This window comes from Convolutriloba macropyga, chromosome 9 (assembly GCF_964194025.1).
Source record: "Convolutriloba macropyga chromosome 9, txConMacr16.3, whole genome shotgun sequence".
Taxonomy (NCBI): Eukaryota; Metazoa; Xenacoelomorpha; order Acoela; family Convolutidae; genus Convolutriloba; species Convolutriloba macropyga.
The window spans coordinates 23401532-23423880 of NC_134476.1; the positions used below are offsets into that span (position 1 = coordinate 23401532).

Genomic DNA, 22349 nt, shown 5'->3' on the forward strand with positions numbered 1-22349 from the left:
TAAGTGACTATTTTGCAAACCGCAAGGCGGCGAGTTAAAGTGATCCTGTATATGAATATGAGACTACAATACAATACTGTTGTATATAAATTCGCTCCCGCTTACGCAAATGCCTACGACCATACCATGTTGAATGCACCGGTTCTCGTCCGATCACCGAAGTTAAGCAACATTGGGCCTGGTTAGTACTTGGATGGGTGACCGCTTGGGAACACCAGGTGTTGTAGGCTTTTTCTTTTGAGTATTCAAACCTCATAGAATACTTTTATTCGATATTTACACATTTTAGAGCCTCAAAAAGCCTCGGTGATCGAAAAAGTTAAGCCTCATCGAGCGCGGATACTTTTTTGGAAATCGGTAAAAACTTGTCCAAAATGGTTCGCGGTGCCAGTTTTTTTTATTTTATCCCAAACTATGGCTCAAGTGGAGCATGCCCACAAAAAATGAGCCAAATCGGACTAAAATTGACGATTTGGTGACCAAAACAAAGTTCGGTGATCGAAAAAGTTAAGCCTCATCGAGCGCGGATACTTTTTTGGAAATCGGTAAAAACTTGTCCAAAATGGTTCGCGGTGCCAGTTTTTTTTATTTTATCCCAAGCTATGGCTCAAGTGGAGCATGCCCACAAAAAATGAGCCAAATCGGACTAAAATTGACGATTTGGTGACCAAAACAAAGTTCGGTGATCGAAAAAGTTAAGCCTCATCGAGCGCGGATACTTTTTTGGAAATCGGTAAAAACTTGTCCAAAATGGTTCGCGGTGCCAGATTTTTTTATTTTATCCCAAATTATGGCTCAAGTGGAGCATGCCCACAAAAAATGAGCCAAATCGGACTAAAATTGACGATTTGGTGACTAAAACAAAGTTCGGTGATCGAAAAAGTTAAGCCTCATCGAGCGCGGATACTTTTTGTAAATGACAATTTCAGCAGTAACCATTGCTCCAAACACACCCCATATACTTGTAAAGGCCATTATAATAGTTCCCCTGCTTGCGTATTATGTATATTTGATATTTGGAATTGTCTCGGAAACATCAATACTAATTGTATAATTTCCCTTTATTAAACTAACTTTTAAGTTAGTGCAAATCGCTCAGTTCCATTCTTTAGGCTGCACTCCGCTAACGCAGAGTGCATTCAAATAAAACTTATCAAATAGAGTTAATACTTACCTATTTAATAAGTTTATCACAACAATTAGGCTAAAAGCAACTCGCTACTGATTTTCCCAATTACCGGCCTAAACCCACTGAAGTCATACTTCCGGTTCAATGTCCGGTTATACAGGTTCCTCGTACCCAATTCATCTGTGCTTTGTTTTGCGGCCGTTCCACTGTATTGTGGATGGTTGGAAGCAAAAAGTTTGCGCGTTTGTCATAATACACTGTATGGCTACGAATTGCATAAATTATAACACAACCGTGGCTAAAATTGCATGTATTAAGTGACTATTTTGCAAACCGCAAGGCGGCGAGTTAAAGTGATCCTGTATATGAATATGAGACTACAATACAATACTGTTGTATATAAATTCGCTCCCGCTTACGCAAATGCCTACGACCATACCATGTTGAATGCACCGGTTCTCGTCCGATCACCGAAGTTAAGCAACATTGGGCCTGGTTAGTACTTGGATGGGTGACCGCTTGGGAACACCAGGTGTTGTAGGCTTTTTCTTTTGAGTATTCAAACCTCATAGAATACTTTTATTCGATATTTACACATTTTAGAGCCTCAAAAAGCCTCGGTGATCGAAAAAGTTAAGCCTCATCGAGCGCGGATACTTTTTTGGAAATCGGTAAAAACTTGTCCAAAATGGTTCGCGGTGCCAGTTTTTTTTATTTTATCCCAAACTATGGCTCAAGTGGAGCATGCCCACAAAAAATGAGCCAAATCGGACTAAAATTGACGATTTGGTGACCAAAACAAAGTTCGGTGATCGAAAAAGTCAAGCCTCATCGAGCGCGGATACTTTTTTGGAAATCGGTAAAAACTTGTCCAAAATGGTTCGCGGTGCCAGTTTTTTTTATTTTATCCCAAGCTATGGCTCAAGTGGAGCATGCCCACAAAAAATGAGCCAAATCGGACTAAAATTGACGATTTGGTGACCAAAACAAAGTTCGGTGATCGAAAAAGTTAAGCCTCATCGAGCGCGGATACTTTTTTGGAAATCGGTAAAAACTTGTCCAAAATGGTTCGCGGTGCCAGATTTTTTTATTTTATCCCAAATTATGGCTCAAGTGGAGCATGCCCACAAAAAATGAGCCAAATCGGACTAAAATTGACGATTTGGTGACTAAAACAAAGTTCGGTGATCGAAAAAGTTAAGCCTCATCGAGCGCGGATACTTTTTGTAAATGACAATTTCAGCGGTAACCATTGCTCCAAACACACCCCATATACTTGTAAAGGCCATTATAATAGTTCCCCTGCTTGCGTGTTATGCATATTTGATATTTGGAACTGTCTCGGAAACATCAATACTAATTGTATAATTTCCCTTTATTAAACTAACTTTTAAGTTAGTGCAAATCGCTCAGTTCCATTCTTTAGGCTGCACTCCGCTAACGCAGAGTGCATTCAAATAAAACTTATCAAATAGAGTTAATACTTACCTATTTAATAAGTTTATCACAACAATTAGGCTAAAAGCAACTGGCTACTGATTTTCCCAATTACCGGCCTAAACCCACTGAAGTCATACTTCCGGTTCAATGTCCGGTTATACAGGTTCTTCGTACCCAATTCATCTGTGCTTTGTTTTGCGGCCGTTCCACTGTATTGTGGATGGTTGGAAGCAAAAAGTTTGCGCGTTTGTCATAATACACTGTATGGCTACGAATTGCATAAATTATAACACAACCGTGGCTAAAATTGCATGTATTAAGTGACTATTTTGCAAACCGCAAGGCGGCGAGTTAAAGTGATCCTGTATATGAATATGAGACTACAATACAATACTGTTGTATATAAATTCGCTCCCGCTTACGCAAATGCCTACGACCATACCATGTTGAATGCACCGGTTCTCGTCCGATCACCGAAGTTAAGCAACATTGGGCCTGGTTAGTACTTGGATGGGTGACCGCTTGGGAACACCAGGTGTTGTAGGCTTTTTCTTTTGAGTATTCAAACCTCATAGAATACTTTTATTCGATATTTACACATTTTAGAGCCTCAAAAAGCCTCGGTGATCGAAAAAGTTAAGCCTCATCGAGCGCGGATACTTTTTTGGAAATCGGTAAAAACTTGTCCAAAATGGTTCGCGGTGCCAGTTTTTTTTATTTTATCCCAAACTATGGCTCAAGTGGAGCATGCCCACAAAAAATGAGCCAAATCGGACTAAAATTGACGATTTGGTGACCAAAACAAAGTTCGGTGATCGAAAAAGTTAAGCCTCATCGAGCGCGGATACTTTTTTGGAAATCGGTAAAAACTTGTCCAAAATGGTTCGCGGTGCCAGTTTTTTTTATTTTATCCCAAGCTATGGCTCAAGTGGAGCATGCCCACAAAAAATGAGCCAAATCGGACTAAAATTGACGATTTGGTGACCAAAACAAAGTTCGGTGATCGAAAAAGTTAAGCCTCATCGAGCGCGGATACTTTTTTGGAAATCGGTAAAAACTTGTCCAAAATGGTTCGCGGTGCCAGATTTTTTTATTTTATCCCAAATTATGGCTCAAGTGGAGCATGCCCACAAAAAATGAGCCAAATCGGACTAAAATTGACGATTTGGTGACCAAAACAAAGTTCGGTGATCGAAAAAGTTAAGCCTCATCGAGCGCGGATACTTTTTGTAAATGACAATTTCAGCAGTAACCATTGCTCCAAACACACCCCATATACTTGTAAAGGCCATTATAATAGTTCCCCTGCTTGCGTGTTATGCATATTTGATATTTGGAACTGTCTCGGAAACATCAATACTAATTGTATAATTTCCCTTTATTAAACTAACTTTTAAGTTAGTGCAAATCGCTCAGTTCCATTCTTTAGGCTGCACTCCGCTAACGCAGAGTGCATTCAAATAAAACTTATCAAATAGAGTTAATACTTACCTATTTAATAAGTTTATCACAACAATTAGGCTAAAAGCAACTGGCTACTGATTTTCCCAATTACCGGCCTAAACCCACTGAAGTCATACTTCCGGTTCAATGTCCGGTTATACAGGTTCTTCGTACCCAATTCATCTGTGCTTTGTTTTGCGGCCGTTCCACTGTATTGTGGATGGTTGGAAGCAAAAAGTTTGCGCGTTTGTCATAATACACTGTATGGCTACGAATTGCATAAATTATAACACAACCGTGGCTAAAATTGCATGTATTAAGTGACTATTTTGCAAACCGCAAGGCGGCGAGTTAAAGTGATCCTGTATATGAATATGAGACTACAATACAATACTGTTGTATATAAATTCGCTCCCGCTTACGCAAATGCCTACGACCATACCATGTTGAATGCACCGGTTCTCGTCCGATCACCGAAGTTAAGCAACATTGGGCCTGGTTAGTACTTGGATGGGTGACCGCTTGGGAACACCAGGTGTTGTAGGCTTTTTCTTTTGAGTATTCAAACCTCATAGAATACTTTTATTCGATATTTACACATTTTAGAGCCTCAAAAAGCCTCGGTGATCGAAAAAGTTAAGCCTCATCGAGCGCGGATACTTTTTTGGAAATCGGTAAAAACTTGTCCAAAATGGTTCGCGGTGCCAGTTTTTTTTATTTTATCCCAAACTATGGCTCAAGTGGAGCATGCCCACAAAAAATGAGCCAAATCGGACTAAAATTGACGATTTGGTGACCAAAACAAAGTTCGGTGATCGAAAAAGTCAAGCCTCATCGAGCGCGGATACTTTTTTGGAAATCGGTAAAAACTTGTCCAAAATGGTTCGCGGTGCCAGTTTTTTTTATTTTATCCCAAGCTATGGCTCAAGTGGAGCATGCCCACAAAAAATGAGCCAAATCGGACTAAAATTGACGATTTGGTGACCAAAACAAAGTTCGGTGATCGAAAAAGTTAAGCCTCATCGAGCGCGGATACTTTTTTGGAAATCGGTAAAAACTTGTCCAAAATGGTTCGCGGTGCCAGATTTTTTTATTTTATCCCAAATTATGGCTCAAGTGGAGCATGCCCACAAAAAATGAGCCAAATCGGACTAAAATTGACGATTTGGTGACTAAAACAAAGTTCGGTGATCGAAAAAGTTAAGCCTCATCGAGCGCGGATACTTTTTGTAAATGACAATTTCAGCGGTAACCATTGCTCCAAACACACCCCATATACTTGTAAAGGCCATTATAATAGTTCCCCTGCTTGCGTGTTATGCATATTTGATATTTGGAACTGTCTCGGAAACATCAATACTAATTGTATAATTTCCCTTTATTAAACTAACTTTTAAGTTAGTGCAAATCGCTCAGTTCCATTCTTTAGGCTGCACTCCGCTAACGCAGAGTGCATTCAAATAAAACTTATCAAATAGAGTTAATACTTACCTATTTAATAAGTTTATCACAACAATTAGGCTAAAAGCAACTGGCTACTGATTTTCCCAATTACCGGCCTAAACCCACTGAAGTCATACTTCCGGTTCAATGTCCGGTTATACAGGTTCTTCGTACCCAATTCATCTGTGCTTTGTTTTGCGGCCGTTCCACTGTATTGTGGATGGTTGGAAGCAAAAAGTTTGCGCGTTTGTCATAATACACTGTATGGCTACGAATTGCATAAATTATAACACAACCGTGGCTAAAATTGCATGTATTAAGTGACTATTTTGCAAACCGCAAGGCGGCGAGTTAAAGTGATCCTGTATATGAATATGAGACTACAATACAATACTGTTGTATATAAATTCGCTCCCGCTTACGCAAATGCCTACGACCATACCATGTTGAATGCACCGGTTCTCGTCCGATCACCGAAGTTAAGCAACATTGGGCCTGGTTAGTACTTGGATGGGTGACCGCTTGGGAACACCAGGTGTTGTAGGCTTTTTCTTTTGAGTATTCAAACCTCATAGAATACTTTTATTCGATATTTACACATTTTAGAGCCTCAAAAAGCCTCGGTGATCGAAAAAGTTAAGCCTCATCGAGCGCGGATACTTTTTTGGAAATCGGTAAAAACTTGTCCAAAATGGTTCGCGGTGCCAGTTTTTTTTATTTTATCCCAAACTATGGCTCAAGTGGAGCATGCCCACAAAAAATGAGCCAAATCGGACTAAAATTGACGATTTGGTGACCAAAACAAAGTTCGGTGATCGAAAAAGTTAAGCCTCATCGAGCGCGGATACTTTTTTGGAAATCGGTAAAAACTTGTCCAAAATGGTTCGCGGTGCCAGTTTTTTTTATTTTATCCCAAGCTATGGCTCAAGTGGAGCATGCCCACAAAAAATGAGCCAAATCGGACTAAAATTGACGATTTGGTGACCAAAACAAAGTTCGGTGATCGAAAAAGTTAAGCCTCATCGAGCGCGGATACTTTTTTGGAAATCGGTAAAAACTTGTCCAAAATGGTTCGCGGTGCCAGATTTTTTTATTTTATCCCAAATTATGGCTCAAGTGGAGCATGCCCACAAAAAATGAGCCAAATCGGACTAAAATTGACGATTTGGTGACCAAAACAAAGTTCGGTGATCGAAAAAGTTAAGCCTCATCGAGCGCGGATACTTTTTGTAAATGACAATTTCAGCAGTAACCATTGCTCCAAACACACCCCATATACTTGTAAAGGCCATTATAATAGTTCCCCTGCTTGCGTGTTATGCATATTTGATATTTGGAACTGTCTCGGAAACATCAATACTAATTGTATAATTTCCCTTTATTAAACTAACTTTTAAGTTAGTGCAAATCGCTCAGTTCCATTCTTTAGGCTGCACTCCGCTAACGCAGAGTGCATTCAAATAAAACTTATCAAATAGAGTTAATACTTACCTATTTAATAAGTTTATCACAACAATTAGGCTAAAAGCAACTGGCTACTGATTTTCCCAATTACCGGCCTAAACCCACTGAAGTCATACTTCCGGTTCAATGTCCGGTTATACAGGTTCTTCGTACCCAATTCATCTGTGCTTTGTTTTGCGGCCGTTCCACTGTATTGTGGATGGTTGGAAGCAAAAAGTTTGCGCGTTTGTCATAATACACTGTATGGCTACGAATTGCATAAATTATAACACAACCGTGGCTAAAATTGCATGTATTAAGTGACTATTTTGCAAACCGCAAGGCGGCGAGTTAAAGTGATCCTGTATATGAATATGAGACTACAATACAATACTGTTGTATATAAATTCGCTCCCGCTTACGCAAATGCCTACGACCATACCATGTTGAATGCACCGGTTCTCGTCCGATCACCGAAGTTAAGCAACATTGGGCCTGGTTAGTACTTGGATGGGTGACCGCTTGGGAACACCAGGTGTTGTAGGCTTTTTCTTTTGAGTATTCAAACCTCATAGAATACTTTTATTCGATATTTACACATTTTAGAGCCTCAAAAAGCCTCGGTGATCGAAAAAGTTAAGCCTCATCGAGCGCGGATACTTTTTTGGAAATCGGTAAAAACTTGTCCAAAATGGTTCGCGGTGCCAGTTTTTTTTATTTTATCCCAAACTATGGCTCAAGTGGAGCATGCCCACAAAAAATGAGCCAAATCGGACTAAAATTGACGATTTGGTGACCAAAACAAAGTTCGGTGATCGAAAAAGTTAAGCCTCATCGAGCGCGGATACTTTTTTGGAAATCGGTAAAAACTTGTCCAAAATGGTTCGCGGTGCCAGTTTTTTTTATTTTATCCCAAGCTATGGCTCAAGTGGAGCATGCCCACAAAAAATGAGCCAAATCGGACTAAAATTGACGATTTGGTGACCAAAACAAAGTTCGGTGATCGAAAAAGTTAAGCCTCATCGAGCGCGGATACTTTTTTGGAAATCGGTAAAAACTTGTCCAAAATGGTTCGCGGTGCCAGATTTTTTTATTTTATCCCAAATTATGGCTCAAGTGGAGCATGCCCACAAAAAATGAGCCAAATCGGACTAAAATTGACGATTTGGTGACCAAAACAAAGTTCGGTGATCGAAAAAGTTAAGCCTCATCGAGCGCGGATACTTTTTGTAAATGACAATTTCAGCAGTAACCATTGCTCCAAACACACCCCATATACTTGTAAAGGCCATTATAATAGTTCCCCTGCTTGCGTGTTATGCATATTTGATATTTGGAACTGTCTCGGAAACATCAATACTAATTGTATAATTTCCCTTTATTAAACTAACTTTTAAGTTAGTGCAAATCGCTCAGTTCCATTCTTTAGGCTGCACTCCGCTAACGCAGAGTGCATTCAAATAAAACTTATCAAATAGAGTTAATACTTACCTATTTAATAAGTTTATCACAACAATTAGGCTAAAAGCAACTGGCTACTGATTTTCCCAATTACCGGCCTAAACCCACTGAAGTCATACTTCCGGTTCAATGTCCGGTTATACAGGTTCTTCGTACCCAATTCATCTGTGCTTTGTTTTGCGGCCGTTCCACTGTATTGTGGATGGTTGGAAGCAAAAAGTTTGCGCGTTTGTCATAATACACTGTATGGCTACGAATTGCATAAATTATAACACAACCGTGGCTAAAATTGCATGTATTAAGTGACTATTTTGCAAACCGCAAGGCGGCGAGTTAAAGTGATCCTGTATATGAATATGAGACTACAATACAATACTGTTGTATATAAATTCGCTCCCGCTTACGCAAATGCCTACGACCATACCATGTTGAATGCACCGGTTCTCGTCCGATCACCGAAGTTAAGCAACATTGGGCCTGGTTAGTACTTGGATGGGTGACCGCTTGGGAACACCAGGTGTTGTAGGCTTTTTCTTTTGAGTATTCAAACCTCATAGAATACTTTTATTCGATATTTACACATTTTAGAGCCTCAAAAAGCCTCGGTGATCGAAAAAGTTAAGCCTCATCGAGCGCGGATACTTTTTTGGAAATCGGTAAAAACTTGTCCAAAATGGTTCGCGGTGCCAGTTTTTTTTATTTTATCCCAAACTATGGCTCAAGTGGAGCATGCCCACAAAAAATGAGCCAAATCGGACTAAAATTGACGATTTGGTGACCAAAACAAAGTTCGGTGATCGAAAAAGTTAAGCCTCATCGAGCGCGGATACTTTTTTGGAAATCGGTAAAAACTTGTCCAAAATGGTTCGCGGTGCCAGTTTTTTTTATTTTATCCCAAGCTATGGCTCAAGTGGAGCATGCCCACAAAAAATGAGCCAAATCGGACTAAAATTGACGATTTGGTGACCAAAACAAAGTTCGGTGATCGAAAAAGTTAAGCCTCATCGAGCGCGGATACTTTTTTGGAAATCGGTAAAAACTTGTCCAAAATGGTTCGCGGTGCCAGTTTTTTTTATTTTATCCCAAACTATGGCTCAAGTGGAGCATGCCCACAAAAAATGAGCCAAATCGGACTAAAATTGACGATTTGGTGACCAAAACAAAGTTCGGTGATCGAAAAAGTTAAGCCTCATCGAGCGCGGATACTTTTTTGGAAATCGGTAAAAACTTGTCCAAAATGGTTCGCGGTGCCAGTTTTTTTTATTTTATCCCAAGCTATGGCTCAAGTGGAGCATGCCCACAAAAAATGAGCCAAATCGGACTAAAATTGACGATTTGGTGACCAAAACAAAGTTCGGTGATCGAAAAAGTTAAGCCTCATCGAGCGCGGATACTTTTTTGGAAATCGGTAAAAACTTGTCCAAAATGGTTCGCGGTGCCAGTTTTTTTTATTTTATCCCAAGCTATGGCTCAAGTGGAGCATGCCCACAAAAAATGAGCCAAATCGGACTAAAATTGACGATTTGGTGACCAAAACAAAGTTCGGTGATCGAAAAAGTTAAGCCTCATCGAGCGCGGATACTTTTTTGGAAATCGGTAAAAACTTGTCCAAAATGGTTCGCGGTGCCAGATTTTTTTATTTTATCCCAAATTATGGCTCAAGTGGAGCATGCCCACAAAAAATGAGCCAAATCGGACTAAAATTGACGATTTGGTGACCAAAACAAAGTTCGGTGATCGAAAAAGTTAAGCCTCATCGAGCGCGGATACTTTTTGTAAATGACAATTTCAGCAGTAACCATTGCTCCAAACACACCCCATATACTTGTAAAGGCCATTATAATAGTTCCCCTGCTTGCGTGTTATGCATATTTGATATTTGGAACTGTCTCGGAAACATCAATACTAATTGTATAATTTCCCTTTATTAAACTAACTTTTAAGTTAGTGCAAATCGCTCAGTTCCATTCTTTAGGCTGCACTCCGCTAACGCAGAGTGCATTCAAATAAAACTTATCAAATAGAGTTAATACTTACCTATTTAATAAGTTTATCACAACAATTAGGCTAAAAGCAACTGGCTACTGATTTTCCCAATTACCGGCCTAAACCCACTGAAGTCATACTTCCGGTTCAATGTCCGGTTATACAGGTTCCTCGTACCCAATTCATCTGTGCTTTGTTTTGCGGCCGTTCCACTGTATTGTGGATGGTTGGAAGCAAAAAGTTTGCGCGTTTGTCATAATACACTGTATGGCTACGAATTGCATAAATTATAACACAACCGTGGCTAAAATTGCATGTATTAAGTGACTATTTTGCAAACCGCAAGGCGGCGAGTTAAAGTGATCCTGTATATGAATATGAGACTACAATACAATACTGTTGTATATAAATTCGCTCCCGCTTACGCAAATGCCTACGACCATACCATGTTGAATGCACCGGTTCTCGTCCGATCACCGAAGTTAAGCAACATTGGGCCTGGTTAGTACTTGGATGGGTGACCGCTTGGGAACACCAGGTGTTGTAGGCTTTTTCTTTTGAGTATTCAAACCTCATAGAATACTTTTATTCGATATTTACACATTTTAGAGCCTCAAAAAGCCTCGGTGATCGAAAAAGTTAAGCCTCATCGAGCGCGGATACTTTTTTGGAAATCGGTAAAAACTTGTCCAAAATGGTTCGCGGTGCCAGTTTTTTTTATTTTATCCCAAACTATGGCTCAAGTGGAGCATGCCCACAAAAAATGAGCCAAATCGGACTAAAATTGACGATTTGGTGACCAAAACAAAGTTCGGTGATCGAAAAAGTTAAGCCTCATCGAGCGCGGATACTTTTTTGGAAATCGGTAAAAACTTGTCCAAAATGGTTCGCGGTGCCAGATTTTTTTATTTTATCCCAAATTATGGCTCAAGTGGAGCATGCCCACAAAAAATGAGCCAAATCGGACTAAAATTGACGATTTGGTGACCAAAACAAAGTTCGGTGATCGAAAAAGTTAAGCCTCATCGAGCGCGGATACTTTTTGTAAATGACAATTTCAGCAGTAACCATTGCTCCAAACACACCCCATATACTTGTAAAGGCCATTATAATAGTTCCCCTGCTTGCGTGTTATGCATATTTGATATTTGGAACTGTCTCGGAAACATCAATACTAATTGTATAATTTCCCTTTATTAAACTAACTTTTAAGTTAGTGCAAATCGCTCAGTTCCATTCTTTAGGCTGCACTCCGCTAACGCAGAGTGCATTCAAATAAAACTTATCAAATAGAGTTAATACTTACCTATTTAATAAGTTTATCACAACAATTAGGCTAAAAGCAACTGGCTACTGATTTTCCCAATTACCGGCCTAAACCCACTGAAGTCATACTTCCGGTTCAATGTCCGGTTATACAGGTTCCTCGTACCCAATTCATCTGTGCTTTGTTTTGCGGCCGTTCCACTGTATTGTGGATGGTTGGAAGCAAAAAGTTTGCGCGTTTGTCATAATACACTGTATGGCTACGAATTGCATAAATTATAACACAACCGTGGCTAAAATTGCATGTATTAAGTGACTATTTTGCAAACCGCAAGGCGGCGAGTTAAAGTGATCCTGTATATGAATATGAGACTACAATACAATACTGTTGTATATAAATTCGCTCCCGCTTACGCAAATGCCTACGACCATACCATGTTGAATGCACCGGTTCTCGTCCGATCACCGAAGTTAAGCAACATTGGGCCTGGTTAGTACTTGGATGGGTGACCGCTTGGGAACACCAGGTGTTGTAGGCTTTTTCTTTTGAGTATTCAAACCTCATAGAATACTTTTATTCGATATTTACACATTTTAGAGCCTCAAAAAGCCTCGGTGATCGAAAAAGTTAAGCCTCATCGAGCGCGGATACTTTTTGTAAATGACAATTTCAGCAGTAACCATTGCTCCAAACACACCCCATATACTTGTAAAGGCCATTATAATAGTTCCCCTGCTTGCGTGTTATGCATATTTGATATTTGGAACTGTCTCGGAAACATCAATACTAATTGTATAATTTCCCTTTATTAAACTAACTTTTAAGTTAGTGCAAATCGCTCAGTTCCATTCTTTAGGCTGCACTCCGCTAACGCAGAGTGCATTCAAATAAAACTTATCAAATAGAGTTAATACTTACCTATTTAATAAGTTTATCACAACAATTAGGCTAAAAGCAACTGGCTACTGATTTTCCCAATTACCGGCCTAAACCCACTGAAGTCATACTTCCGGTTCAATGTCCGGTTATACAGGTTCCTCGTACCCAATTCATCTGTGCTTTGTTTTGCGGCCGTTCCACTGTATTGTGGATGGTTGGAAGCAAAAAGTTTGCGCGTTTGTCATAATACACTGTATGGCTACGAATTGCATAAATTATAACACAACCGTGGCTAAAATTGCATGTATTAAGTGACTATTTTGCAAACCGCAAGGCGGCGAGTTAAAGTGATCCTGTATATGAATATGAGACTACAATACAATACTGTTGTATATAAATTCGCTCCCGCTTACGCAAATGCCTACGACCATACCATGTTGAATGCACCGGTTCTCGTCCGATCACCGAAGTTAAGCAACATTGGGCCTGGTTAGTACTTGGATGGGTGACCGCTTGGGAACACCAGGTGTTGTAGGCTTTTTCTTTTGAGTATTCAAACCTCATAGAATACTTTTATTCGATATTTACACATTTTAGAGCCTCAAAAAGCCTCGGTGATCGAAAAAGTTAAGCCTCATCGAGCGCGGATACTTTTTTGGAAATCGGTAAAAACTTGTCCAAAATGGTTCGCGGTGCCAGTTTTTTTTATTTTATCCCAAACTATGGCTCAAGTGGAGCATGCCCACAAAAAATGAGCCAAATCGGACTAAAATTGACGATTTGGTGACCAAAACAAAGTTCGGTGATCGAAAAAGTTAAGCCTCATCGAGCGCGGATACTTTTTTGGAAATCGGTAAAAACTTGTCCAAAATGGTTCGCGGTGCCAGTTTTTTTTATTTTATCCCAAGCTATGGCTCAAGTGGAGCATGCCCACAAAAAATGAGCCAAATCGGACTAAAATTGACGATTTGGTGACCAAAACAAAGTTCGGTGATCGAAAAAGTTAAGCCTCATCGAGCGCGGATACTTTTTTGGAAATCGGTAAAAACTTGTCCAAAATGGTTCGCGGTGCCAGATTTTTTTATTTTATCCCAAATTATGGCTCAAGTGGAGCATGCCCACAAAAAATGAGCCAAATCGGACTAAAATTGACGATTTGGTGACCAAAACAAAGTTCGGTGATCGAAAAAGTTAAGCCTCATCGAGCGCGGATACTTTTTGTAAATGACAATTTCAGCAGTAACCATTGCTCCAAACACACCCCATATACTTGTAAAGGCCATTATAATAGTTCCCCTGCTTGCGTGTTATGCATATTTGATATTTGGAACTGTCTCGGAAACATCAATACTAATTGTATAATTTCCCTTTATTAAACTAACTTTTAAGTTAGTGCAAATCGCTCAGTTCCATTCTTTAGGCTGCACTCCGCTAACGCAGAGTGCATTCAAATAAAACTTATCAAATAGAGTTAATACTTACCTATTTAATAAGTTTATCACAACAATTAGGCTAAAAGCAACTGGCTACTGATTTTCCCAATTACCGGCCTAAACCCACTGAAGTCATACTTCCGGTTCAATGTCCGGTTATACAGGTTCCTCGTACCCAATTCATCTGTGCTTTGTTTTGCGGCCGTTCCACTGTATTGTGGATGGTTGGAAGCAAAAAGTTTGCGCGTTTGTCATAATACACTGTATGGCTACGAATTGCATAAATTATAACACAACCGTGGCTAAAATTGCATGTATTAAGTGACTATTTTGCAAACCGCAAGGCGGCGAGTTAAAGTGATCCTGTATATGAATATGAGACTACAATACAATACTGTTGTATATAAATTCGCTCCCGCTTACGCAAATGCCTACGACCATACCATGTTGAATGCACCGGTTCTCGTCCGATCACCGAAGTTAAGCAACATTGGGCCTGGTTAGTACTTGGATGGGTGACCGCTTGGGAACACCAGGTGTTGTAGGCTTTTTCTTTTGAGTATTCAAACCTCATAGAATACTTTTATTCGATATTTACACATTTTAGAGCCTCAAAAAGCCTCGGTGATCGAAAAAGTTAAGCCTCATCGAGCGCGGATACTTTTTTGGAAATCGGTAAAAACTTGTCCAAAATGGTTCGCGGTGCCAGTTTTTTTTATTTTATCCCAAACTATGGCTCAAGTGGAGCATGCCCACAAAAAATGAGCCAAATCGGACTAAAATTGACGATTTGGTGACCAAAACAAAGTTCGGTGATCGAAAAAGTTAAGCCTCATCGAGCGCGGATACTTTTTTGGAAATCGGTAAAAACTTGTCCAAAATGGTTCGCGGTGCCAGTTTTTTTTATTTTATCCCAAGCTATGGCTCAAGTGGAGCATGCCCACAAAAAATGAGCCAAATCGGACTAAAATTGACGATTTGGTGACCAAAACAAAGTTCGGTGATCGAAAAAGTTAAGCCTCATCGAGCGCGGATACTTTTTTGGAAATCGGTAAAAACTTGTCCAAAATGGTTCGCGGTGCCAGATTTTTTTATTTTATCCCAAATTATGGCTCAAGTGGAGCATGCCCACAAAAAATGAGCCAAATCGGACTAAAATTGACGATTTGGTGACCAAAACAAAGTTCGGTGATCGAAAAAGTTAAGCCTCATCGAGCGCGGATACTTTTTGTAAATGACAATTTCAGCAGTAACCATTGCTCCAAACACACCCCATATACTTGTAAAGGCCATTATAATAGTTCCCCTGCTTGCGTATTATGTATATTTGATATTTGGAATTGTCTCGGAAACATCAATACTAATTGTATAATTTCCCTTTATTAAACTAACTTTTAAGTTAGTGCAAATCGCTCAGTTCCATTCTTTAGGCTGCACTCCGCTAACGCAGAGTGCATTCAAATAAAACTTATCAAATAGAGTTAATACTTACCTATTTAATAAGTTTATCACAACAATTAGGCTAAAAGCAACTCGCTACTGATTTTCCCAATTACCGGCCTAAACCCACTGAAGTCATACTTCCGGTTCAATGTCCGGTTATACAGGTTCCTCGTACCCAATTCATCTGTGCTTTGTTTTGCGGCCGTTCCACTGTATTGTGGATGGTTGGAAGCAAAAAGTTTGCGCGTTTGTCATAATACACTGTATGGCTACGAATTGCATAAATTATAACACAACCGTGGCTAAAATTGCATGTATTAAGTGACTATTTTGCAAACCGCAAGGCGGCGAGTTAAAGTGATCCTGTATATGAATATGAGACTACAATACAATACTGTTGTATATAAATTCGCTCCCGCTTACGCAAATGCCTACGACCATACCATGTTGAATGCACCGGTTCTCGTCCGATCACCGAAGTTAAGCAACATTGGGCCTGGTTAGTACTTGGATGGGTGACCGCTTGGGAACACCAGGTGTTGTAGGCTTTTTCTTTTGAGTATTCAAACCTCATAGAATACTTTTATTCGATATTTACACATTTTAGAGCCTCAAAAAGCCTCGGTGATCGAAAAAGTTAAGCCTCATCGAGCGCGGATACTTTTTTGGAAATCGGTAAAAACTTGTCCAAAATGGTTCGCGGTGCCAGTTTTTTTTATTTTATCCCAAACTATGGCTCAAGTGGAGCATGCCCACAAAAAATGAGCCAAATCGGACTAAAATTGACGATTTGGTGACCAAAACAAAGTTCGGTGATCGAAAAAGTTAAGCCTCATCGAGCGCGGATACTTTTTTGGAAATCGGTAAAAACTTGTCCAAAATGGTTCGCGGTGCCAGTTTTTTTTATTTTATCCCAAGCTATGGCTCAAGTGGAGCATGCCCACAAAAAATGAGCCAAATCGGACTAAAATTGACGATTTGGTGACCAAAACAAAGTTCGGTGATCGAAAAAGTTAAGCCTCATCGAGCGCGGATACTTTTTTGGAAATCGGTAAAAACTTGTCCAAAATGGTTCGCGGTGCCAGTTTTTTTTATTTTATCCCAAGCTATGGCTCAAGTGGAGCATGCCCACAAAAAATGAGCCAAATCGGACTAAAATTGACGATTTGGTGACCAAAACAAAGTTCGGTGATCGAAAAAGTTAAGCCTCATCGAGCGCGGATACTTTTTTGGAAATCGGTAAAAACTTGTCCAAAATGGTTCGCGGTGCCAGTTTTTTTTATTTTATCCCAAGCTATGGCTCAAGTGGAGCATGCCCACAAAAAATGAGCCAAATCGGACTAAAATTGACGATTTGGTGACCAAAACAAAGTTCGGTGATCGAAAAAGTTAAGCCTCATCGAGCGCGGATACTTTTTTGGAAATCGGTAAAAACTTGTCCAAAATGGTTCGCGGTGCCAGATTTTTTTATTTTATCCCAAATTATGGCTCAAGTGGAGCATGCCCACAAAAAATGAGCCAAATCGGACTAAAATTGACGATTTGGTGACCAATACAAAGTTCGGTGATCGAAAAAGTTAAGCCTCATCGAGCGCGGATACTTTTTGTAAATGACAATTTCAGCAGTAACCATTGCTCCAAACACACCCCATATACTTGTAAAGGCCATTATAATAGTTCCCCTGCTTGCGTATTATGTATATTTGATATTTGGAATTGTCTCGGAAACATCAATACTAATTGTATAATTTCCCTTTATTAAACTAACTTTTAAGTTAGTGCAAATCGCTCAGTTCCATTCTTTAGGCTGCACTCCGCTAACGCAGAGTGCATTCAAATAAAACTTATCAAATAGAGTTAATACTTACCTATTTAATAAGTTTATCACAACAATTAGGCTAAAAGCAACTGGCTACTGATTTTCCCAATTACCGGCCTAAACCCACTGAAGTCATACTTCCGGTTCAATGTCCGGTTATACAGGTTCTTCGTACCCAATTCATCTGTGCTTTGTTTTGCGGCCGTTCCACTGTATTGTGGATGGTTGGAAGCAAAAAGTTTGCGCGTTTGTCATAATACACTGTATGGCTACGAATTGCATAAATTATAACACAACCGTGGCTAAAATTGCATGTATTAAGTGACTATTTTGCAAACCGCAAGGCGGCGAGTTAAAGTGATCCTGTATATGAATATGAGACTACAATACAATACTGTTGTATATAAATTCGCTCCCGCTTACGCAAATGCCTACGACCATACCATGTTGAATGCACCGGTTCTCGTCCGATCACCGAAGTTAAGCAACATTGGGCCTGGTTAGTACTTGGATGGGTGACCGCTTGGGAACACCAGGTGTTGTAGGCTTTTTCTTTTGAGTATTCAAACCTCATAGAATACTTTTATTCGATATTTACACATTTTAGAGCCTCAAAAAGCCTCGGTGATCGAAAAAGTTAAGCCTCATCGAGCGCGGATACTTTTTTGGAAATCGGTAAAAACTTGTCCAAAATGGTTCGCGGTGCCAGTTTTTTTTATTTTATCCCAAACTATGGCTCAAGTGGAGCATGCCCACAAAAAATGAGCCAAATCGGACTAAAATTGACGATTTGGTGACCAAAACAAAGTTCGGTGATCGAAAAAGTCAAGCCTCATCGAGCGCGGATACTTTTTTGGAAATCGGTAAAAACTTGTCCAAAATGGTTCGCGGTGCCAGTTTTTTTTATTTTATCCCAAGCTATGGCTCAAGTGGAGCATGCCCACAAAAAATGAGCCAAATCGGACTAAAATTGACGATTTGGTGACCAAAACAAAGTTCGGTGATCGAAAAAGTTAAGCCTCATCGAGCGCGGATACTTTTTTGGAAATCGGTAAAAACTTGTCCAAAATGGTTCGCGGTGCCAGATTTTTTTATTTTATCCCAAATTATGGCTCAAGTGGAGCATGCCCACAAAAAATGAGCCAAATCGGACTAAAATTGACGATTTGGTGACTAAAACAAAGTTCGGTGATCGAAAAAGTTAAGCCTCATCGAGCGCGGATACTTTTTGTAAATGACAATTTCAGCGGTAACCATTGCTCCAAACACACCCCATATACTTGTAAAGGCCATTATAATAGTTCCCCTGCTTGCGTGTTATGCATATTTGATATTTGGAACTGTCTCGGAAACATCAATACTAATTGTATAATTTCCCTTTATTAAACTAACTTTTAAGTTAGTGCAAATCGCTCAGTTCCATTCTTTAGGCTGCACTCCGCTAACGCAGAGTGCATTCAAATAAAACTTATCAAATAGAGTTAATACTTACCTATTTAATAAGTTTATCACAACAATTAGGCTAAAAGCAACTGGCTACTGATTTTCCCAATTACCGGCCTAAACCCACTGAAGTCATACTTCCGGTTCAATGTCCGGTTATACAGGTTCTTCGTACCCAATTCATCTGTGCTTTGTTTTGCGGCCGTTCCACTGTATTGTGGATGGTTGGAAGCAAAAAGTTTGCGCGTTTGTCATAATACACTGTATGGCTACGAATTGCATAAATTATAACACAACCGTGGCTAAAATTGCATGTATTAAGTGACTATTTTGCAAACCGCAAGGCGGCGAGTTAAAGTGATCCTGTATATGAATATGAGACTACAATACAATACTGTTGTATATAAATTCGCTCCCGCTTACGCAAATGCCTACGACCATACCATGTTGAATGCACCGGTTCTCGTCCGATCACCGAAGTTAAGCAACATTGGGCCTGGTTAGTACTTGGATGGGTGACCGCTTGGGAACACCAGGTGTTGTAGGCTTTTTCTTTTGAGTATTCAAACCTCATAGAATACTTTTATTCGATATTTACACATTTTAGAGCCTCAAAAAGCCTCGGTGATCGAAAAAGTTAAGCCTCATCGAGCGCGGATACTTTTTTGGAAATCGGTAAAAACTTGTCCAAAATGGTTCGCGGTGCCAGTTTTTTTTATTTTATCCCAAACTATGGCTCAAGTGGAGCATGCCCACAAAAAATGAGCCAAATCGGACTAAAATTGACGATTTGGTGACCAAAACAAAGTTCGGTGATCGAAAAAGTTAAGCCTCATCGAGCGCGGATACTTTTTTGGAAATCGGTAAAAACTTGTCCAAAATGGTTCGCGGTGCCAGTTTTTTTTATTTTATCCCAAGCTATGGCTCAAGTGGAGCATGCCCACAAAAAATGAGCCAAATCGGACTAAAATTGACGATTTGGTGACCAAAACAAAGTTCGGTGATCGAAAAAGTTAAGCCTCATCGAGCGCGGATACTTTTTTGGAAATCGGTAAAAACTTGTCCAAAATGGTTCGCGGTGCCAGATTTTTTTATTTTATCCCAAATTATGGCTCAAGTGGAGCATGCCCACAAAAAATGAGCCAAATCGGACTAAAATTGACGATTTGGTGACCAAAACAAAGTTCGGTGATCGAAAAAGTTAAGCCTCATCGAGCGCGGATACTTTTTGTAAATGACAATTTCAGCAGTAACCATTGCTCCAAACACACCCCATATACTTGTAAAGGCCATTATAATAGTTCCCCTGCTTGCGTGTTATGCATATTTGATATTTGGAACTGTCTCGGAAACATCAATACTAATTGTATAATTTCCCTTTATTAAACTAACTTTTAAGTTAGTGCAAATCGCTCAGTTCCATTCTTTAGGCTGCACTCCGCTAACGCAGAGTGCATTCAAATAAAACTTATCAAATAGAGTTAATACTTACCTATTTAATAAGTTTATCACAACAATTAGGCTAAAAGCAACTGGCTACTGATTTTCCCAATTACCGGCCTAAACCCACTGAAGTCATACTTCCGGTTCAATGTCCGGTTATACAGGTTCTTCGTACCCAATTCATCTGTGCTTTGTTTTGCGGCCGTTCCACTGTATTGTGGATGGTTGGAAGCAAAAAGTTTGCGCGTTTGTCATAATACACTGTATGGCTACGAATTGCATAAATTATAACACAACCGTGGCTAAAATTGCATGTATTAAGTGACTATTTTGCAAACCGCAAGGCGGCGAGTTAAAGTGATCCTGTATATGAATATGAGACTACAATACAATACTGTTGTATATAAATTCGCTCCCGCTTACGCAAATGCCTACGACCATACCATGTTGAATGCACCGGTTCTCGTCCGATCACCGAAGTTAAGCAACATTGGGCCTGGTTAGTACTTGGATGGGTGACCGCTTGGGAACACCAGGTGTTGTAGGCTTTTTCTTTTGAGTATTCAAACCTCATAGAATACTTTTATTCGATATTTACACATTTTAGAGCCTCAAAAAGCCTCGGTGATCGAAAAAGTTAAGCCTCATCGAGCGCGGATACTTTTTTGGAAATCGGTAAAAACTTGTCCAAAATGGTTCGCGGTGCCAGTTTTTTTTATTTTATCCCAAACTATGGCTCAAGTGGAGCATGCCCACAAAAAATGAGCCAAATCGGACTAAAATTGACGATTTGGTGACCAAAACAAAGTTCGGTGATCGAAAAAGTTAAGCCTCATCGAGCGCGGATACTTTTTTGGAAATCGGTAAAAACTTGTCCAAAATGGTTCGCGGTGCCAGTTTTTTTTATTTTATCCCAAGCTATGGCTCAAGTGGAGCATGCCCACAAAAAATGAGCCAAATCGGACTAAAATTGACGATTTGGTGACCAAAACAAAGTTCGGTGATCGAAAAAGTTAAGCCTCATCGAGCGCGGATACTTTTTTGGAAATCGGTAAAAACTTGTCCAAAATGGTTCGCGGTGCCAGATTTTTTTATTTTATCCCAAATTATGGCTCAAGTGGAGCATGCCCACAAAAAATGAGCCAAATCGGACTAAAATTGACGATTTGGTGACCAAAACAAAGTTCGGTGATCGAAAAAGTTAAGCCTCATCGAGCGCGGATACTTTTTGTAAATGACAATTTCAGCAGTAACCATTGCTCCAAACACACCCCATATACTTGTAAAGGCCATTATAATAGTTCCCCTGCTTGCGTGTTATGCATATTTGATATTTGGAACTGTCTCGGAAACATCAATACTAATTGTATAATTTCCCTTTATTAAACTAACTTTTAAGTTAGTGCAAATCGCTCAGTTCCATTCTTTAGGCTGCACTCCGCTAACGCAGAGTGCATTCAAATAAAACTTATCAAATAGAGTTAATACTTACCTATTTAATAAGTTTATCACAACAATTAGGCTAAAAGCAACTGGCTACTGATTTTCCCAATTACCGGCCTAAACCCACTGAAGTCATACTTCCGGTTCAATGTCCGGTTATACAGGTTCTTCGTACCCAATTCATCTGTGCTTTGTTTTGCGGCCGTTCCACTGTATTGTGGATGGTTGGAAGCAAAAAGTTTGCGCGTTTGTCATAATACACTGTATGGCTACGAATTGCATAAATTATAACACAACCGTGGCTAAAATTGCATGTATTAAGTGACTATTTTGCAAACCGCAAGGCGGCGAGTTAAAGTGATCCTGTATATGAATATGAGACTACAATACAATACTGTTGTATATAAATTCGCTCCCGCTTACGCAAATGCCTACGACCATACCATGTTGAATGCACCGGTTCTCGTCCGATCACCGAAGTTAAGCAACATTGGGCCTGGTTAGTACTTGGATGGGTGACCGCTTGGGAACACCAGGTGTTGTAGGCTTTTTCTTTTGAGTATTCAAACCTCATAGAATACTTTTATTCGATATTTACACATTTTAGAGCCTCAAAAAGCCTCGGTGATCGAAAAAGTTAAGCCTCATCGAGCGCGGATACTTTTTTGGAAATCGGTAAAAACTTGTCCAAAATGGTTCGCGGTGCCAGTTTTTTTTATTTTATCCCAAACTATGGCTCAAGTGGAGCATGCCCACAAAAAATGAGCCAAATCGGACTAAAATTGACGATTTGGTGACCAAAACAAAGTTCGGTGATCGAAAAAGTTAAGCCTC

General features: G+C 39.8%; 16 non-coding genes across 16 annotated transcripts; all 16 read left to right on the plus strand.

The window, feature by feature from the left end:
* The first annotated feature begins 111 nt into the window (after positions 1–111).
* LOC142346466 (5S ribosomal RNA) lies at positions 112–230 on the plus strand. Its single transcript, XR_012759525.1, has one exon. It is a non-coding gene; the product is annotated as a 5S ribosomal RNA (ribosomal RNA).
* Positions 231–1554: 1324 nt separating this feature from the next.
* LOC142346478 (5S ribosomal RNA) lies at positions 1555–1673 on the plus strand. Its single transcript, XR_012759536.1, has one exon. It is a non-coding gene; the product is annotated as a 5S ribosomal RNA (ribosomal RNA).
* Positions 1674–2997: 1324 nt separating this feature from the next.
* On the plus strand, positions 2998–3116 carry LOC142346489 (5S ribosomal RNA). Its single transcript, XR_012759547.1, has one exon. It is a non-coding gene; the product is annotated as a 5S ribosomal RNA (ribosomal RNA).
* Positions 3117–4440: 1324 nt separating this feature from the next.
* On the plus strand, positions 4441–4559 carry LOC142346501 (5S ribosomal RNA). The gene has a single exon (XR_012759559.1). It is a non-coding gene; the product is annotated as a 5S ribosomal RNA (ribosomal RNA).
* A 1324-nt stretch (positions 4560–5883) lies between these two features.
* On the plus strand, positions 5884–6002 carry LOC142346514 (5S ribosomal RNA). Its single transcript, XR_012759570.1, has one exon. It is a non-coding gene; the product is annotated as a 5S ribosomal RNA (ribosomal RNA).
* Positions 6003–7326: 1324 nt separating this feature from the next.
* LOC142346526 (5S ribosomal RNA) lies at positions 7327–7445 on the plus strand. Its single transcript, XR_012759581.1, has one exon. It is a non-coding gene; the product is annotated as a 5S ribosomal RNA (ribosomal RNA).
* Positions 7446–8769: 1324 nt separating this feature from the next.
* LOC142346538 (5S ribosomal RNA) lies at positions 8770–8888 on the plus strand. Its single transcript, XR_012759592.1, has one exon. It is a non-coding gene; the product is annotated as a 5S ribosomal RNA (ribosomal RNA).
* Positions 8889–10776: 1888 nt separating this feature from the next.
* Positions 10777–10895, plus strand: LOC142346549 (5S ribosomal RNA). The gene has a single exon (XR_012759603.1). It is a non-coding gene; the product is annotated as a 5S ribosomal RNA (ribosomal RNA).
* A 1136-nt stretch (positions 10896–12031) lies between these two features.
* Positions 12032–12150, plus strand: LOC142346561 (5S ribosomal RNA). Its single transcript, XR_012759614.1, has one exon. It is a non-coding gene; the product is annotated as a 5S ribosomal RNA (ribosomal RNA).
* A 760-nt stretch (positions 12151–12910) lies between these two features.
* Positions 12911–13029, plus strand: LOC142346573 (5S ribosomal RNA). Its single transcript, XR_012759625.1, has one exon. It is a non-coding gene; the product is annotated as a 5S ribosomal RNA (ribosomal RNA).
* A 1324-nt stretch (positions 13030–14353) lies between these two features.
* LOC142346585 (5S ribosomal RNA) lies at positions 14354–14472 on the plus strand. Its single transcript, XR_012759636.1, has one exon. It is a non-coding gene; the product is annotated as a 5S ribosomal RNA (ribosomal RNA).
* A 1324-nt stretch (positions 14473–15796) lies between these two features.
* Positions 15797–15915, plus strand: LOC142346596 (5S ribosomal RNA). Its single transcript, XR_012759647.1, has one exon. It is a non-coding gene; the product is annotated as a 5S ribosomal RNA (ribosomal RNA).
* Positions 15916–17615: 1700 nt separating this feature from the next.
* On the plus strand, positions 17616–17734 carry LOC142346608 (5S ribosomal RNA). The gene has a single exon (XR_012759658.1). It is a non-coding gene; the product is annotated as a 5S ribosomal RNA (ribosomal RNA).
* Positions 17735–19058: 1324 nt separating this feature from the next.
* On the plus strand, positions 19059–19177 carry LOC142346621 (5S ribosomal RNA). Its single transcript, XR_012759670.1, has one exon. It is a non-coding gene; the product is annotated as a 5S ribosomal RNA (ribosomal RNA).
* Positions 19178–20501: 1324 nt separating this feature from the next.
* On the plus strand, positions 20502–20620 carry LOC142346633 (5S ribosomal RNA). The gene has a single exon (XR_012759681.1). It is a non-coding gene; the product is annotated as a 5S ribosomal RNA (ribosomal RNA).
* A 1324-nt stretch (positions 20621–21944) lies between these two features.
* Positions 21945–22063, plus strand: LOC142346644 (5S ribosomal RNA). The gene has a single exon (XR_012759692.1). It is a non-coding gene; the product is annotated as a 5S ribosomal RNA (ribosomal RNA).
* The last annotated feature ends 286 nt before the right edge of the window (positions 22064–22349 follow it).